The following is a 20,718-nucleotide window of genomic DNA, read 5'->3' on the forward strand; positions in this document are numbered from 1 at the left end:
TTAATAATTCTCTATATTACTTTCCCTGTTCAAATTACTGTGTGGTTTCTGTCTCCTGATTGGACCAAGGCTGAAACACTAGACTTTTAAATCTTGATAAGTATCAATCATGTATAAGGGCAAAATAAAGATATTTTCAGAAGTCTAGCAATGAAGAAAATTATTCTATATATTATTTCCAGTAATTATTTGATGATGACCTTTAGCAAAACAACAAAAGAATTTAAGAAAGAATAATAAATGATTTCTGAAAATGAAGGAACTACTACAAGAACCCAATGAAAAGAAAATTAGGATGACAACTTTGAAATCCACTTAGAAAGCAACTGATCCAAATTAAACCCAGAAGTCCGAAGGCTCTATGAAGATCTTCAAAAAGAAGATGGTTCTATTTATGATTAAGAATGTGGAAGATCTTAAAGACATGTTTTTTCAGTTAACAAGGAAAAAGAAAGATATTTAGAAACTCCAGGGGGAAATAACCAAAGCCTGTATAAAATATCACTCCATATCTAATGCAAACTAAAATGTGAAAAAAAATTGAGCAATTATTACAATGTAGGGAAAAATAATTCATTTGACTTGAAACATACTCCTGTTTGTGGTATAAAATGACATTTACTTCTCTGAAGCTTCATTCACAGTAGTTGATTCTACCAGGAAGAACAGTTACATAATTATGGCATTATAAATGTTATTCAATGCATTTCAGCTTTTAGAATCTACCTACAGACAAAGCAGAAAGTTTGACCGCATTTATGCAACAGAATATACATGCAACCAATAAATGTAAATCTTGACAATGTAAAAGTAATACAATGACTGACCAAAGCAGGAAGGGAGAAAGGGTGATAGAAGTGGTAGAAGTTCTGGACATTCTTTATGCCTTATTTTATATAGTAGGGAATTAATAAATTCTGTCTAAAGTTGATGACTCAAAAAATAAATGTGTAAGTGTGTATGTAAATAAGTGTGTATTTTTTTTAATTATGGTGGCAGCCAAAATGATTACACGGGGAGATTTATCAACTGTGCTAAATCTTTTTCCATTTTTTTTCCATTTTTTCCACCTACCCACTTCTACCACTCATAAATAGGGAGACCGCATAATTTATCATCCCAATAGAACACTTCAGATGGTGAAATTGGGAGCTAAAAATAATTAACAATCATTAATTAATCAACAAGCATTTACCAAGACCATCCAGGCAAACCAAAATGTATGGTCATTCTACTCATAAATCTATAGAATGTCTTCCATGGGGCTAGCTCAGGGTACAAAAAGGGAAATTATTATACTTTTTTAAAAAATTTATTTATTTTTATTTTTGGCTGTGTTGGGTCTTTGTTGCTGCACGCAGGCTTTCTCTAGTTGCAGCGAGCAGGGGCTACTCTTTGTTGCAGTGCACGGGCTTCTCTTGTTGTGGAGCACAGGCTCTAGAGCGCGTGGGCTTCAGTAGTTGTGGCACAGGGCTCAGTAGTTGTGGCTCAGGGGCTCTAGAACGCAGGCTCGGTAGCTGTGGTGCACGGGTTTAGCTGCTACGCGGCATGTGGGATTTTCCCAGACCAGGGTTCAAACCCATGTCCCCTGCATTGGCAGGCAGATTCTTAACCACTGTGCCACCAGGGAAGCCCGAAATTATTATACTTTTAAAGCTTGCCAAGTTCCTCATTATCTGGCTGGCAAATACACAGAGAATAGATGTGAGTAAAACTCTGGGAAGACAAATACAGCCAAATTTAAATGGATATTCAAATCATTATAATGTATACCTTCTCTAATTCCACATGTAGGCAAGGGGATTGGCATTTGAATTTATCTGCTTTTCCAATCAGTGTAAGAAATCTTCCCTTCTCCAAGCACAAAAGCAGAGATACCTCTCACTGGTGCCATGATTATTATGATGCTGTGATGTCCTTCAAATTTTCTGACTAGTTCCATATCCATATAGAACAAACCAAAATGAACATTTGTAGCAAAAAAACACAGTGGCAGCTGCTATAATTTTTTTGACTTTTTTTATATATACAGCAGGCTCTTATTAGTTATCCATTTTATACATATTAGTGTATATTTTTGGTGATTTTCTGGATAAGGATGTTTCCAGTTTACATGAATCACAGAGTTGAATGAGCAAACTAAAATAACAAGCAAGTCTATCTGAATTTAGAAGGGGTGATCCACGGGACTTCAAAATGTGGGTGAGTTAGAGGCTTATCTCAGCTCCCTGACCCGCAGATGCCTTGAAAACCTGCTCTTTCTCAGCTTTCCAAGTGCAGTAACTGTACCTAACGATCATGTCCTCAAATTTCACTCCGCTGGAGTCTAGGATGGCTCCCTAACCAACTATGGAGGAGCAGAGAGCTTGTGCCAATGAGGACAGGACCCACCTGGCAGCCAGGCCCTCTCACCCCTCAGGGCCACAAGCAGAGCTGTGTGCCATGCTCCCTTAGAAACTCTTTAGCCCTTCACAAACTCCTCTCCATTCAATAGTGACTTAAGTGAGGTAGGTACATGGGAAGAAGCAGAGGCATATAGAACATCCTGACCTTGTTTCTTTGTTTGTTGGGGGCAGGGGGAGGGGACAGACAATTTTCAATATTTGGAAGACACATCAAAGATACTGTCTGGATGGTTCCTTATTGTCAGCAAGCTTAAACTTGGTGTTTTGTGGTGTTGTTTTTTTTTCTCAGAATGAATTCCTTATTCTACTACCTCTTCCTTTTCTCTTTCTTGAATAACTGCCCAAAAATTCTTAGCTCCCAAGGGACCATTTTGGTTGTTGATGCTTGAAGAATCCTGTCTACGGAGAATAAGAAGGATAAGTGGCTGTTAAACCCCAAGCATCTATCCAAGGAGATGCCCTCCCATGTGCTAAAGGCTGTGTGCACCCTCAAATATTCCATCAGTGCTTGCAGAAAAGCATGCTGTCTCCTTCACCAAGGAGGCCATGACTCCACTAGGAGGTCAAGGCAAGTTGTTTGACATCTGTGCTAGACCCCCATTTGACAGGACAATGACATGCTTCCAGAGCAACCTTTGCCTAACGTAAATCTAAGGAATGAAGCATCAACCATCTAAATCAGTGTTATACGTGCTCACAGAGCATTAGTCCTCTAAGATGCTTCCATTGCCATATACACCTGAGAAATCCTGCTCACCAAAACCGCCTCTGGGAGGTTCATAATGCAAGTCATATATTAAATGCTCTGAGAAATCCTGCAATTAAAAGAAATCTGTCTGTGATTAACCAAACATTTCCCAAAGTTATTTTACCACTGAACTCTTGTTTTACATATTGAGTGTCAATTTCCCAGAAGATATTTTGGGAAGTGTTTTAAGAAAAAAAAAAGAGTGAAGGCACATCGAAGGGGGATCTGAGAAGCATTTTCCTTGATGACAAGGACTCATACGCTAACACCTATCTGGGAATTAGAAATAGGTATCCTGCTAGACGAATCCATTTTTAAAATGTGTCCCTTCTTCAGGCTGACACAGCTGCATACCTGGGCGAATAGCTTTGCCAATGGAGCCGGCTAGATTTTGACCTCCACATTCACCCCCGCAGCCAAGCAACTTCACTGTGCATGGAGACCCTACCTGCCCCTAGACTAATCAGTGACACATTCCCTGTCCTTCCCACCATCCAAAACATGGAGACTAGGAGAGCCCATCCCCCTGAAACCCTCACCCCCGCCCAGAGTGCAATGGTTTTGTCAGGACATGGGAACACTTAAGCATAAAGGAAAATCTAAGCTTATATTGGGACTGGTGTGAACATAATTTCCTGGACCTACTTCTAAATTACCCACGTTAGATGAGGTTTGGTTAATGCTTTCCACATCCTCTTTATCCCCACGTATGTTCTTCACTTTTCTCAGGGCATTTGTTCTTCAAAACAACTCACACACCTGTCTCTTCTGAAACAGCTGTTTCATCTAAGCATACTGGGATAGTGCTGACTTATCGTACCACACATGCCCACCCTCACGGCACAGAGTTCTAGCTCAGGACCTAGAAAGTAGCCTTTGCCTTGGCCACGTGATCTACACGCGCCGTCAGGAGTACCCTTCTTAATTTCGGAAATGTGTTGCTCCTGGGTAACTGCAAATCCCTCTTCTCCAGTTGCTTGCCTCTCTGAGACCAGTACCTTGGTGGTTCCAAAGGACTGGTCCCGAAAATCACCGGGAGGAGAAGTATTAGGAAACAGGAGGAAACAAGGGATGTGGCATATGGAATTCATCCAGAACCACCCAGACGCCTCCTAGTTACAGTCTTGGAGTGTGCTCTCTCTCTCTCTCTCTCTCTCTCTCTCTCTCTCTCTCTCCCCATTACCTGCAGGATTAATTTGCCCTTATTATTATTTGTTCTGGGAGGTTTTCCTTTTACTAGAACATCTGGCACTATAGTTTCATGCCCTGAGGTTTCCTGGAAACACTCTCAGGGAGGAATTGGAACCTCTGCTACTAGAACTGGCCTGGACCTGAAATGCTGTGAGCTGTAATCTCAGCCCACGTCACGTTCTCTCCCTTGTTTCCTTTGCAAAACGTCATTGCAATCAGCCCTGCTGTTTTTCAATGAGAGGTGCTGGCAGCAAGCCCAAAAGTGGCTGCACAGGCCTTGTCCTGCCAGGGAGTGGAGGTAGCACAGGCCTGATAGCCCTCCCACCATATCTTTGGGTGGCTCCCACCCTACACTGCTGCCCAGCTTTCTGGGTGAGGTCGGCGTGCACCAAGCAGGGGAGTGGGCTAGGTGTGCACTTGGCTCACACGCTGGTCCCAGTCACACTGTTACTGACGTAGCTGAATCACAGGTGAAAAGGCCCCTTGGTCCACTGACTCCTTCAGGGGAGCCACAGGGCGCTTTAAGTTTTGAAAGACTGAGCTGAGCAGATGAAGAATGTGAACTGGGAGGCTCTGGAAGGGGCCCCTCCTGCCTCTCCGCTATCCCTCGCCTTTCTGTTCCTGCCTTGGCTGTTTTTGTTCTGGCTGTTTGTCTGCGGAACTTCTCTCCCCCATCATCTTGGCAGCCTGGCTCCTTGTCCTTCAGATTGCAGCTGAAATATCACCTCCTCCAAAAAGCCTTCCCTGACCTCCCAGGTTACAGTGGCCACCCAGGGGCTCCACAACATCAGCCTATTTTAATTCTCCTCGTGGCACTAATCACTATCTGAGAGTTTGTTAATACATCTGCGTCTTGGATTCTTACCTGACTTGACCTGCTAGCAGAGGAGCAGGGACACTGCCTACCTTGTTCACCTAGAACAGGTGCCTGGCATGTAGCGGGTGCTGAATACATAAATAATTGTTGAAAACATGGAGTTTGTGCACTGGCCCCACTACTTACTAGTTGCTTAATCTTAGCAAAGTTATTTAACTTCTCTGTGCTTCAGTTCCTCATCTTAAAAATAGGAATAATTACAGTTCCTAATTTGGGGGACTGTTAAAAGAATTGGATGAGATCATCCTTGCACAGCCTTCGCAGAGCGCCTGACACAAAGCGGCAGTCAACAAACATCAGCTATTATCACTATTAACATGTTAACCCATAAGCGCTTAGTCACCTCCCAGTACTCACTAGTTTCTCAGCTTGGCTGGGTGCTGAAAGAACAGAGAGGAGTAGAGGCCACAGAAAAGGCCAGACATCGGGGCAGCACCATGGGGAAGTGTACCAGAGGAAGAATGTCACAGGAAAGCTCACAGAGCCAGGCCAGAAAGTAACACCTCCTCTTTCTCCAATAAGAACTACTCCTTTCAGAAGGGTTCTTTCTTTCCCCCTTCCCTTTCTCTTCCTGTCCCTACCAACCCCACAGGACTCAGCTTGGCCCTACACTTGTCAAGGAGCAGTAGAGGTCAGAGTGATGCTCTATAGTCAGGGCAGCCTAGTGTTCCAACCAGGCTGTGCCGCCACCTTGCCTGAGGCTAGGGGACAAGTGACAGCTCCCTCCTAGCTGTGCCACATAAAAATAGTACAGGAAAAATGTCCAAGAAGTCACATAATTTAACTTCGGATATGATGAGAACGGGAGAAAGGTCAGTCTCTTTTGGTTGTGACCACAGTTCAGTACGGACTCAAGCCCATGACACCGTTAATACTCTGTGCACAAGGTAACAAAGCCACTGGGCCCTGGAACGTGGCATTCCGTAGGAGACGGTTTCTCTAGCCGCCCAAAGGGAATGTGGGAGACAGGTTTTCACTAGGAAGAGGAATTGTGTGCTGCTGCAGACCAGAGATGCTCTCTGTCATACCCTCTCCCCACACCCACCCCAGCAGAGAGGGTCCTGCAAGCCCCTCTCCTTCCCAAACCAGCCAGCTGCTTGGAACCTCCCATCAAGACCCAGCTGATGCTTACATTCTGATCCAGACACCACCTGGTATTTCAGTGAATGGTGTGGGGGTCATTCCAGTGGCCCCTGGGGCCCACCTAGCATTCGTCCTCTATTACCGCCAGGGCAAATGCTATATTTAGTAATAATACCAATTCTGCAGCTCAGTCTGATTTCCCCACTGAGTTGTTATTCTTACTCTGTCTACATTGTGGCACTGTATACTCCCCCACTGCAGAGGAGATCGGCCCCCAGCTGGACAAACATCTATCTACCTACCAACAGCAGCGGGAGGAGAAGGCCGTGGACCTCAGCGAGTTATCGCAGCTCGGCCCATGTGGCCCTGTGAGCTCTCCACAGTTGTCTAACCACCCCTCCACTTTCCAGACACTCTAGCTCTGGCAGGAAAAGACCCAGACATTTGTCAGGTCTCACTGGAGTTCCCTCATAAACCTGAGACCAGGATTGGGTGCAAATGTTTATTGGGAGGTGACCAGCACGCATGGTGACAGAGATGGAAATTGAGACAGGGCGGGCATGCAAGCCAAGTAAAAGGCATAAATGAGAAACTTCCGGCTGCAGGTAGCTGATGCTCCATCCCACGGGAACCCTCGTAGAGAATGTGTAGAACCCACCTCAGAACTGGCCATTGCTGGCAAGGAAGCCGGGGGATTTACCCACCAACTCCTGCCCTTATTGACTGAAGTGTTTACTCCTCAGGACTTCAAGTCTGTCCTCAGCAAGCACTACCAGAGAATGTTCTCCAGCAGAGAGCCCGAACGCCATGGGGCCTGTACAGGATCTGTCTGTGGGCAATATTTAAGGTGGGCCAAGGAGATTTGGGCCTGGCCAGACAATTCCTGCTACATCAAGCTTTCTAATGACCAGTAATGAGCTTCTTAGAACAATGCCCTGTGGGTAGAGGCATTTTAGAATAGCTATTTCAAATTTCTCATAACTTCCTAGAAATCCTTTCAATAATCCTTAAATAGATATAGTTATATAAATCAGCCTCTCTATGATTTCTAATGACATGAAGCAAAGCCGTTCAAACAAATGGCCCAAGTTCCATCCTCCCTGGACTCATAATCAGGGCCCACAGAGCTCTGAGTAGACACTTTGCTTTGGACACTTTGGGAGGAGGTCAGATCTCACCAGTTTTCCATGGAGACCAAGCAGGAAAAAAGATAGAGGAGCATGCTTTGCAAAGCTTTGAAGTTCAGATTAAAAGCTCAGCAGGGAGGCACACACCCTTCCCCCAACTATGGGGCAAAGTGAGCTAAGAACTGGTGGAATAAACTGAATCCTAATGAGAAAAAATAATCTCTTCTCCCAAGTACCTCTCCACCCACCCATCTGGACATGCCCACTCTCACAAGCCCTGGGCAGGAACAGGCGTACTTTGAACAATAGAAACCATATCAGGGGGAATTTTCCTGGAGTTCAGCCATGGAAAAATTCACCCAACTACCATTTGATACCTTGATTCATGGAGCTCCCACCCACCTCAGGCACTCTGAAACTCCTGTAGAGTCTTTTGATAACATCCTGCTTCAACTAAATACCACATTGCTCTTTGCCGACAAAGAAAAATTTTCCACAGGCATTGCTGACTCTGTTACACTCTCAAAAGTAGCAGGTGATTCAGCATGGAAGGTTCCGAAAGAAAAGGAAAAATCTCCTTATTCCTATGCTACAGCCAAGGTTGAGGGTCAACTCTTTATCAAAGAGATACAAGAAGATCAAGGAGTTTTCTGCAATTTCTAGCCTAGAATAAAAATGCTTACAATCAGCTCACCCAGGTGATGATAAGATGATTACAAGATGCACAACTATGAAGTCAAGAGTCCTGTGTTCTGGCTGACTTTTACCGAATAATTTTGTGGCCTCAGATGAATCATTTGAGCTACCTAGACCGTAAAATGACGGGTCAGTCAGGGACAGCAAACAGAGTCAGCTGCTAGAGCAATGCCTCTGCACCTAGAATAGAGACTCAGCAGCTAAATAGTGTCATGCGTATAACAAGCACTTGATATTTGGTGGTTGAATAAATGGATGTGTCTAACATGTCATTGCTCCTGATTTCTTCATCCCTGACAGACACTGCTAATCAACTGTGATAGTTTTTCACACTGGAACTGGATGCAGTATCAAAATTCTTCTCAGCACAACTCTCCAGACAGGTACCACCAATCTACTGGTGCCCATGTGTGAAATGATATCTGTTTGCCTTACCTGGACAAACTCTGGAATTTTTCCACATTCAACTTTTGTTTTAAGGGAAATGCTAAAAGGTAGACTATTTGTCACTCAGAGGAGATAAATACAAATATGAATGAATATTTTAATCTAATCTGCATAAGAATTTGTATTTTTTATCATCCTGACTAGAGTAAGGAAATGCATTTTATCAGTGAAGACTCCATAAAAACAGGCCACTTGGAGTCCTTACAGGCAACTATACATTTCTAGACCCTTGTGGAAGCCATCAAATTTCCCATCCCAACCACGGAGAAGAAAACCAGCTCTGAGAGCTATCCTCACCCCTGCAACTAGACACCTCTGATCCATGATAACTCCAGAAATATCCAGTGTCTGGGATCTGGTTCATCATCTGGGCGTCATGCTCACTCACCAACTTCACACAGATGAAATGTTGTATTAGTCACGGTTCCCCAGAGAAACAGAACCAATAGATTATACATAGCGATCCATTACATGGAACTGGCTTACGTGACTTCAAAGGCTGAGAAGTCCCACTATCTGCTATCTGCAAGATGGAAACTCAGGAAAGCCAGTCATGCAGTTCAAAGGCCCGAGAGCTGGAGAGCTGTAGAATCCAGGTGGACTCTGAAGGCCTGAGAACCAGGAGCGCCAGGAACGTGAGAAGACAGATGTTCCAGCTCAAGTATCCAGGCAGAAAGAGAGTGAATCATCTCTTCCCCATTTTTTTGCTCTATTCAGGCCCTCAACAGATTGGATGATGCCCACCCACACTGGGAAGAGCAATCCCTTTTACTCAGTCTACTGATTCAAATGTTAACCTCTTCCAGAAACACTCTCACAGACACATCCAGAAATAATGTGTCTGGGCATCTTGTGATCTAGTCAAGTTGAAACATGAGATTAATTATCACAAGTATCAAGGACAGCACTGAAAGGGAAAAAAAGTCACAGAAAGACAACAGAGAGCGAGATGGGGAGAGTGGCTCCTAAGAAGGTACAGACCCTTCAATGTTTTCAACCCCCAGTGCCTGACCTGCCTGGAAATACTTGGTAATACTCATCTATGATTCCCTTTGGGCACAAATATTAAAGCTCACCACATGGCTTTTGGAACATCATCAAAAGAGCCCCAAGGGTGTCTAGCTGCTTATTTTCATTCATGAATACAAAGCTTCCTGGGGGCCGCTGAAGACTTGCATTCTTCTGCATGGTGTTCATGCAGGTAAGCCATGGCCATGACCCTTCTCTGCCACCTTAGGTTTCCATCGGCACTGGGCCCTTGTCTGGTGATACACCTGAAGTCTACACTGATTGGCACGTGCTAAATTATGTCTGCTTTTCTGTAAAATGAGAACAAATGAAGTGAGTCACTTTCCCACTACATATGCAAAGCACTGAGGCACAGATGTCCCCTCTGGCCCAAAAGTCAGTTTTCAACGTGTTCATCTTCTGTTGATTGTCTCTCAAGGCTTGAACCTGGAGACATAAATCATCAGAAATCTCTAGGCATTAAGAGAAATGGATGAGGTCTGAATTCTTAGCACGCAGCTCTAGTTGTTGGGGGTGGGTGGGGAAGGGTACTTTATTGGTACCAATAGCTTCCAGGAGGCCTTAACTGTCACTCATGCTGGCTTCAGTTAAAACCCTCGGTGCAGTAAATTACTAAATCAGTGGATTTAATGAGAGCCTAGGGATCTAAGAATCAGAGAAGTTGCTATGGAAGGACTGGCAGGGGGACTTCAGCTAATGGCCCCCCAAGTGCTGAAAGAACTGCTCTCCAGTTTAGTCCCCCCACGCAGTGCTCCCATATCCTCAAGAACTGTCCCACTGGGGGAACAGATACCAAATGCAATTATTGGTGCCCTACGGGCTCAACGTAGGACCATGCTTTCTTGACTTTCCTCTGGAAAGGAAACACATGAGACAAAATGCTGACTTGCCCAATCTGTTTAAGTAGAGATACTCTTAGCAAAAGAAAACTCTTTGTCAGCACCATGCTGACCACAGAATTGTTCCTGTCTATGGCAGACAGAGCTTGCTGCAGAGCAAAGATTTTGCTCCTCTCTGTAGAGTTGTTCTTGGGAAGTAGATGCCCAGCCAGGGAAAACCTGGTGACCTAAAAGTCATAGAACTTGTCATAAATGCAGAGGGCCTTCAATTAATACTCACCCAGTTCAAGAAATACTTCCTCTTGCAAAAGGGGGCCCATTCAGGAACATGAGTGGACATTTAGGTTGTTTTCATGTCCTGGCTATTGTAAATCGTGCTGCAATGAACAATGGGGTACATGTGTCTTTTTGAATTATGGTTTTCTCAGGGTATAAAGCAATTATACTCCAATTAAAAAAACATTATGTCCTTAAACTTATACAATGTTATGTGTCAACTGTATCTCAGTAAAACTGGAAAAAGTCCTTAAAAAAAAAGGAGGAACATGAGTGGAATGGATGTGGTTCAAAAGCAGATGTGTTTCTCTGCTTGTTCTTCCCTCATTTGCTGGCCTGGTATCAATGGAAGGGACATGTTGTGTGCCTTGTATTTAAGACAGCAGAGCATCCATCCACCTGGATCCCTAAATGCCTACAGGAAGTAGAGCCACCCCACTTTCAGCCAACCAGAAGGAAGTCCTAAGAAATAAAATGCTTGTATTAAACCACTGGAGTTTGTCTGTCATAGCAGTTAGGTTGCTCTAACTAACCCACTATTCTTAACTAGAAGAGTATGAACCCAGTCATTACTCTCACGGCAAACAACAGCACACCTCCCCATCACCACCCACCCACCAACATTCTATCCTAAAAACTCTAAACAGCCCCAGAACTGAAGGTTACTTCTCCAATCACCTTGATATTTGCTTTGACTTCCAGGAATGTATTCTATCTGGAACCTGCCACCCAAATTTAGATGGGTCAGCCCTCCAGAGGAGTGGAGGCTTCACTTGTTTGGGTTTGCAAAGCTTCTGTTTGTAAGGCTGCCAACTTGCCAGACGCCTTTGCCTTTCTCCTTAACATGCATCCTGTAATCCTTTGACCTTAGTTGTGTGACTCTGACCTTGTCAAATCTGCACGCACATCAGGCTGCAAGAAACAGTGTCTGAGGCTTTCAGAGGAGCCTCAATGTGCTGACTGCAGTCCACCTTCACAGATGGTCAAAAAGCTCCTCTCCCAAGGAGGCTTAGTTTGGACTCCTAACCACCCCTCCCCCACGCTCCAATAAATCCCCGTGCAGATTCCCAGCCTTAGAAGCAAGCTCACAATTTTGTGCCTTCCATGCTGAGTTCGCAGGAGGCAGAAGGCCCAACAGAGGTGCCATGCTTTGAAAATTCACACCAGGAGGCCCCTTCTCCCCTAAGCAGTCATGTCTAGAAACTGCCTAGAAGCTCTGTTGAGCCATGATGGTGTAATTACCCTGTAAAGGCAATAATATGTCGGAATCCGTTCCCTCGCCTTGAGATAACTGATCGGGCGCTTCTCTTCCCAGCTCCAAACTCAGTGATACCACACTGATGGCTTGCAGTTAGCCCTGGGGAAAGCACACCACGGAAGCTGGCACATACTACAAGTCAGGGCTTTTTTATGTCCCAGAGAACCAATTATTAAACATTTGCAGAACTGCCCAGCAAACAAGAATCAGTGGAATGAGCTCTGTCTGGCCACCTCTTTCCTTCTTGGAAAGGACAAGGACAGAGCACCCCATCTCCAGAGTAGTGGCAAGGCTCTGTTGGCTGTGCTCAGTGACATTTGTAGGGCCTTTGTTCTGGATCTGATAAGAGAGGAGGCTAAAGGATGGTGACCTTCCACGGCAAATAATGGACACAACAATGCTGAACCGCTGCAGACAAAGGGACTTCAAGAGGCAGATTCATCATTTTGGACACCACAGAATGGATCCCATCTCAGTAATCAGATTCTAATTACTTGCTCTGCCACTCACCTGGCCACTCTGTAGCTCTGAGTAGGAGGAGGAAAGAAGAGGACCGAGTTCACGGTCAGGCTGTCAAGCCCAGTGCTGGGCATTTCACACGAGTTAATGAAGTTGACCCTCACATGGTCCTATGTCTCAGAGTTGGAATACCCATTGCTCAAAGCAGGGAAATGAGGCACCAGGAGGTCAGAACAGCAACCTGCCTAAGGGCACACGGTGGTAAGGAGGCTGGATGCCAATCTGGTTATGTCTGATGCTAGTGTCCACACTCTGCATCACACCACATTGCCAACGAGCCTCGTTTTAGTTATCTGGGGAACTGCAGGAAAAGAAGCTCTCACCCTGTCTCGTTGGAAATTAATGACAAACCTGTTTTTTTTTGTTTTTTGTTTTGTTTGGTTTTTGGTGATACACGGGCCTCTCACTGTTGTGGCCTCTACCATTGCGGAGCACAGGCTCCGGATGCACAGGCTCAGCGGCCATGGCTCACGGGCCCAGCCGCTCCACGACATGTGGGATCTTCCCGGACCCGGGCACGAACCCATGTCCCTGCATCGGCAGGCGGACTCTCAACCGCTGCGCCACCAGGGAAGCCCCAAACCTGTATTTTTTTAATAACAGCTTTGTTGAGATAGAATTCCCATACCATAAAATTTGCCCTTTTAAAGTATACAGTTTGATGGTTCTTAAGATATTCATGGAGCTGAATTTCACCGTCACCACTATCTAGTTAGAGAATATTTTTGTTACCCCGAAAAGGAAACCCCACCGCCATTAGCGGTCACGCCCTCCTCCCTCCTCCCTGCAGCCTCCCGCAAGCCCTAATCTGCTTTCTGTCTCTGTGGATCTGCCTGTTCTGGACATTCACACACATGGAATCACACCATTACGTGGCCTTTGGTGTCTGGCTTCCTTCATTTAGCACAAAATTGACGGGTCTGTTTTCAAGTTCATAGAGGCTGCAGATGAAATCCACTAAGTTGAAAGGCAAACATACGCAGTTTTTATTTAAATACAGAAGCAAGGCAACGAATGTGAAGTACTTGCATCAATGTGTTTTTTTAATTCAATTCTACAGCATTTATTGACTGCTTATTATATGCCAGACACAAAACAGACCAAATCCCTGCCTTCATAGAGCTTCATTATGGTGGGGAGAAACAGACCAAAAAAATAAACAAACAAACATAATAAAATAAGAATAGCACATTAGAGTACTTTAATTACTGTGTGTGGCAACGAGCAGATTTGGAGGATCATGGATGCTGGAGGAGGCCTTCTGAATGGACTCCGGAATATGTTACACTTCTTCCTTCCTCATTTCTCTCTCTCTTCCTCCCCCGCCTCACTAAATGCCCAGTTGTGACCCAGGTGCTGTCCTAATGCCTTCTGTGTTTCCAGACGCCCGACAGCAGGAGTACCCCAACCTCCATGCCATGGCCCGCCTCTGAAAGTTAGTGGGCATCCTTCCCACCACGGGCAATACACCAGCAGGCAGCACCCTTCACTCATTCTGTGATAGCTCCATCCCCAGGCCAGACTCACTTCCTCTCTGAAATCCTGAGTTCAGAATAGAGAGAAGTTCCTCCTCCTTCATCTATTCTGGCCAGAACAACCCTGAAAATACCATCACCCCAGCCCCATCCTCCCCAGGCTCCCTGCCCTGCCCCCATATTTACATGCATTTATCAATGACCTGCGGGGGTTCTTGCCAAATGTTTCCAGGCATAACATCTGCCTTGGTCTGAAGCTTTCTGGACCCTGGCGAGGTTTTCCTTAGCCTCCGCATCCTGCCATTTCACAAATTATTGTCTACTTCAGCTCTCCTGCCACTACCGTTGCTGGTTCTAAAACACTAAACCTCTTTTTTAAGCCTGCATTTATTCTTATAATTAGAAACATTCCAACTTTTCTTCCCAGGTAACTACACCATCTCAAATACCAAAAAGGGTTATTAGGCCATAAGGATCCACACCTGAGTGTGGTGGCGCCTAAAGAAATCCCAGTTTTCTTCCACAAGGAATATAGTGCTTCCTCCACCACAGCAAGTACTGCTGTATATATAATTAATCATGGTTTTCAAATAGATTTTCTTATTATAAAAGTACTGCGGGTCATTAGAGAGAAAACAGAAAATACAGATGAGAAAAGCAAAGCCCCCCCGTGTAGTGGTTAGTCTCTAAGAGGGCCCCCAGTGATGCTCCCTCCTGGTACTCACATCCTTGTGAAATTCCCTCCATACTGTGGGCTGGACCTAGTAACTCACTTCTAATGAAGAGAATACAGAAAAAGGCGTGGCTATCACTTCCAAGATTAGGTGTGTAGAAGAGAGTTAACAGAGCAGGCCTGAGACTGTTATCCTTAGAAAGGCCTGCTTGCAAGGTTGACCTGTGGCCAGCAACTGGGAACTTGGATTTCAGGATGAAAGTTTCCCACTATTCCCTGATAAGAAAGGCTCGTTGTGCCTAAACTGTTCGCGCAAGTAATATGTTTATGTTAAACGCCAGCCTCCTTTCCAGGAGTCTGGAATTTTGATATGAACTAGGCAGAGGGGGCCCACGTGTCCAGCCCCCAGTAAAAACTCTGAGCATTGAGTCTTTAATGAGGGTCCCTGGTAGACAGCATTTCACACCTGTCACAACTCACTGCTGGGTGAATTCAGTGTGTCCTGCATGATTCCACTGGGAGAGAACTCTTGGAAGCTTCTGCCTAGTTTCCTCCAGACTTCACCTCATGTACGTTTTCCCTTTGCTGATTTTGTGTTGTGTCCTTTCACTGTAATAAGTCATAGTCTAAATGCTATAACTATATAGAATATGACTATGTGCTGGGTCCTATGAGCCAACCATCAAACCTGGGGTGGGTCTGGGGGACCCCCAACGTATTAGGCTAGCAAAAGACTAAGATTTCTCTCTTTATCTCTGTGTGTGTCTTTCTCCCCTTCCACTCTCTCTCTTTCTCTCTCTGCCTCTCTTTCCTCTCTCTCTTCCTCTCTCTCTCACACACACACATCCTTCCCTAGTTGAGCCCTGAGATGACTAAGGCCCAGCCACAACCTTGACTGCAGCCTTGTGAGGCACTCTGAGCGAGAGGACATGCAACTAAGCTGCATCTAGATTCCTGACCTATAGAAACTGTGAGATAGTAAGTGCTCGTTGCTTTAAGCTGCTAAATTTTAAGGTAATTTGTTACACAGCAATAGATAACTAATATACCTCCTGTCCCTAGAGATCACTGATGTTTATATTTTAAGGTAGGTCTCTTCAAGGATATGTGTGTGTATGTGTGTGTGTGTGTGTGTGTGTGTGTGGAGAAAGAGAGAGAGAAAGAGAGAGAGACTAAGTGTTCTAGTTGAAACTGAATTCTTTTTTTTGGAAACATTCTTTGTAAAAAGCAAAGGCATGAGGCAGAGGTACAATATTTCCTTTTATTACTACAAGAAATATTTGTATTCCAGAATGATAACTGATGTTTCAAACTGTCTCTTTGTTCTGGGGAGTAGAGGGAGTAAAGGGAAGGGTCTCTTTAATGGCCTTTTGGTCATGCAATCATAAGATCTCATCCTGAAATGGGGAGGTTTCACACACTAAGTTAAATCACTCAGCATAATAGGGTAAATGTTATTATCCTCAGTGTGGGTACAATTAATTTCTACAAACTATATTTCCTTTTAGGAAAGCTATTTTGCCCTCTCCAGGGCCTCAGAGGGATTGGTGGCAGGGACTCCTGGGAGGGGAGATGAGCTTAAGGACACTCTTGAGAGGACAGTAATAAGCTAGTCCTTGCAAAATGGTGACTATCAGGCAGAAAAGGAGAGAAACAACCAAGAGAGGACACGGAGACACATGGGTGAGACTGACCCAAGCATAAGTTTTCTGGGAGCAAACATATCTAGTATTCTATTTTAAGTTTTCCTTTCTTGGCTTTGCCACTCCCATATATTACACCCAAGTGCTCAGGGAAGCTGTACATTATTAAGCATCAAAGCTCAGTCTTACCTATGTTTGGGAAAATTAAGGGAACCAATCGTTGCCTGGGTTTCTGCAAAGCTTCATGAGTGGAGAGATATCAGCCTAGAGAAGCTGGCTTCCAGAGGACAAGGGTGACCTGGAAAGGAGTGAAGCACCAGGCTAAGGTGATGAGAGACAGAGGAGGGAATTTCCTAGAAGAAAGAACTCTTGCTATCAAGCTGGATGGGGGCTAGAGTCACAGGATGTGAATTTTAAAGGCAAGTGTAGCCTCTTGAGGCTGCAGGAAGCTAGAAAGTCAAAGTTATAACAAGTTGCAATCAAACTGAACATACTGTTTGTAGCCTGCTTAAACTGCTTAGCAATATATTGTATCCTAAAAATTTGTCTACAGTGCAATTTGTACTGCTAAGTATTCCATCATATGGGAAAACCGTAATTCCTTTCACCAATTTTCTATTATTTCACAGGTAGGTCATTTCCAGATTTTCATCACTACTATAAACAACACTGCAATGAACATCCTTGAATTAAATCTCTGTCCAAAAATATAATATCTTTAGAATACATTGTTAAAAACGGAATTGTTATATCAAGGCTTCTGCACATTTATGAGTTTTGATGCATTTTTCCAAATTTCTTTGCAGAAAATTATACCAATCTAAACTCTTGCCAAAAGGAGCTAAGAGTGTATTTTGTCCCATCACTTAGCCAAAACTGTATATTATCTTTTTTTATTTTTACAATATGATATATATGTATGTCCTCACACTTGCTTGAACACATTATAAGAGAGATATGATTGAATACTACCTTTTTGTCTCAGGTAAGAAAAGGTGTCATAACGGCTGGATTTTATTCTTTCCTCATTTACTAATGATCCCCATTATTCATATAGGAAATGTGACCATGCTCGAAAATAAAAGGTTATTAATTTAAGAAAGTTTAAGTAACAAAACAATTCCGCAAAAATGTAGTGAATGAATATTAAGTGCCTTGTTGGAAAAGAGAAGGGGAGACAAGGGTGACAAAGAATGAGGAACAGTCACAGGCTCGATCCTCAGTATGGGTACAATTGATTTCTACAAATTATATTTCCTTTTAGGAAAGCTATTTTGCCCTCTCCAGGGCCTCAGAGGGATTGGTGGCAAGGACTCCTAGGAGGGGAGATAAGCTGGGTAGATTTTCTTCTATGATGCTTTTCTGGGGGAAAATATACAAACTTCTAATCTTGCACCACCACCTGTAATGCTCTGAGAAGAGAATGTTATCTCCTGTAGTATTCTTGCCAAAAATGAATAACCTGAATTTAATCAGGAGGAGACATCAGACAAACCCAAACGCACACACATTCTACAAAATAACTATCTAGCAGTCTTCAAAAGCATGTCTTGCAAGACAAAGAAGACTGACTCCAGCTTCAAGGAGGTTAAGGAAATATGACAACTAAATGCACTAGGGGATCCTGGGTTGGATCCTAGACCAGAAAAAGGACATCAGTGGGGCAACTAGAGAAAGTCGAATGATTTGCTTTTAAATTAAATTTCAATTTAATTCTACAGAATTCACCTATAGATTAATTAATAGTATCATATTGATGTTAATTTCCTGGTTTTGATCATAGGGCTATGGTTTCTAAGAAGTTAATATTTAAAGAAGCTGAGAGAAGTGTATAGGGAAGCTTTGTAAGATTTTTGCAACTTCTTTTGTAAGTCTGAAATTCTTCAAAATGAAATATTAAAAAATATTAATGATGTAAATATTTATTAAGTGGGGATGACTGTCTTCTTCCTCCATCCCTTTTTCTTCCTTCTTCAAAGTACCACCTCTCCTTGGCTGTCCTGGCTTCTCAGAAGAAGGGTGGGGTAAGGAAGGTATTGGCAAAAGAAAATAAATTATTTTTTTTAGGCCAGCACATCCTCTTCTGGGGAGCAAGAGGAAGACAGGGATTTTATCATGCAGATTGCCTCCTATTAGGGGATGGGAGGGTGGGGTGGGAACAGAGTGGGCCCATGTGACAGACTACATCATTGGTGCTGACCAGAAAATTCCAGAATGGTTAATTAGGATTAATTTCTGGGGAAGGTCGAAACTACAATTAAGTCAGGTATTAAGTCTAGATTTGGCATGGGCTTCAATTCAAGTGATGCCATTTTAGCCCTGTGGTTTTTCTTTTTAACACCAAGTAACCTTTTTAAGAATAAACAAAGAAGATGACAAGCTTTAGGGGTACCTTTACTACCCTCCAAGGGCTGTGGAGAACAAGTTAGGATGAGACCTGCTCCCTCCTCTGCCCAGGGACACTGCCCCACAATCCCATAAGTCTTACTGGCACTAGCAACTGCAGTGGGCCTTCTGTCTTCAGAACTCTCTAGATTCTACATTGTGGGCACCAGGCTTTATGTCCATACTTCCTCACCTCAGGGGCCCAGGTTGGCCTTTCCAAGGACTTCTTCATCATGCTGAATTTTGGTGACAGCACAGTGTGAGCCTGTGGGTTCTGCCACTCGGCAAACCTCCAACAGCTAGTTTCCCTTCTCATGGGTCCCCAGTCTTTGCATTTGGCATCAAAGAAGGAAAAACATTCCCTTCCCCCTGGTAAGATACCAGCTCCTCACTGCACACGTGGCCTGAGTGCTAGGAAGACCACTCTTCCCCTCGCCTCCAGTCCTCTTCCCAAACAGCCTCAGGAGGGGCCAGTGGGAGAGCAGTGGGTGGTGGCAGGCCCCATCCTGCTGCTTCTTGATGAACCTGGCACCGAGGGTGTGGCCCAAATCTTCAGGAAGTGCCGCTTAACTTCTTGTTTCAGACTTGGGCCATAGCCACCATTCGAGACCACAGCACAAGTCCCACCCTATGAATGAATGAATGAATGAGTTTTGGCATCAGACAAAACTGGATTCCAACCATGACTCCTCTATTTACCGTGTAAGTCACAACTTTTCTAACTATAAGATGCCATTCCTTCTGTTCTGGCCTCTAGGAAACCTGAGCTAAATCTATGGCCACATCTAGCAACTCTGCCAGTGTGCTGTGCATTGCTGGCAGCTTAATATTCTTTCCATGCTTTGCCTTCACTCCTTGTCTCTGCATCAAGTTTTATTGTTTTCCTTTTGAATCCTAAGTGCTTTTGTTAACTATCTCAAATCCTTCAAAGAACAGCAGAGAGTGAAATAAATAAACTTAACTTCCCTGAGACTGTGTTTCCTCATCTAGAAAAGATGATGAAAATAACCGCCACCTCACAGGCTCACGGGGAGGGCAGGTTGAGTCAGCCTTCACAATGGCCCAGCAAAGGGCCTGGAGCACATCAGGGAGGGGCTCACCAGGTGCTGGGCTCCTCCCCACCAACCTTGCCTCCTTTCAGCCAAGTCGAAGGACCTCGAGGACTCAGACTGCGTTTCACAGAGAAATATTTCTTATTGATTGCTTTTGCCCAGGACAGACTGCTAGAGTGTGAGCTTGTTGGACAGTCCTGGGCTGACCATCCATGAAAGACAGGCACCAGCAGGAGAGGGGCAGGGGCAGGAGAGGATAACACTTGCACTATGGACCCGGGGTGAGTCCCATGTGGGTGTGGGTACGTTTCCAGTATAGATCTCCCCATTTAATCATGCTGCAAAAGCAGTCACAAATCTCACTTCCTCCTGTTTATTGACGGGGTCCCCCACCCTGTTTTCAATACTAGTTAACCTTTCTGCCATCAAACTGTGGGCACAAGGCCCAAAATTCCTTCCACTGCAGGTCACAAGGCCCTGTAAAGCGTGTTGCCCTGGAATTCTCAGAGCTGGCCTTCATGTTCTTTCTGGAAGGTGCCCTGGTAATGATGTGGAAGGAGGTGGTGGGGAAGAATTTGGGTTTTGCTTGTAAGCAAACTGGGGATAGGGGAGGGAGAGGCAGGAGGGAGTGGAGGAGACAGAGTGCCCCCTTCGGCCCTGTGCCTACAGGGTAGTTTGGGAGATTTCCCCGCGTTCCTTTTCTCATAAAGCTGCACAAAGCCTGGAATGAAAACATCCCTCCCTCTCCAAGCTCTGAGCTGACAGGCATTGTCCTGAAACACGGTTGCCCAGACATCACCCACAAGGCCCTTCCATCACACCCAACCACGTCAGTCACCCCAGCTTCAGGAAAAGCCTGAATAAACAGGTGAATCAAGCCTCATAGGGACAGGAAAGCTTTATAGGTTTTTTCATTAAACATGTTCGGGAGGGGAAGGGTAGGATACATTTTTCTTTCATCCACAATGGAGCTAAAATCTTCTCTGTGATGTGAT

The sequence above is a fragment of the Grampus griseus genome (assembly GCF_964374135.1).
Source record: "Grampus griseus genome assembly, chromosome: 2".
Lineage (NCBI taxonomy): Eukaryota > Metazoa > Chordata > Mammalia > Artiodactyla > Delphinidae > Grampus > Grampus griseus.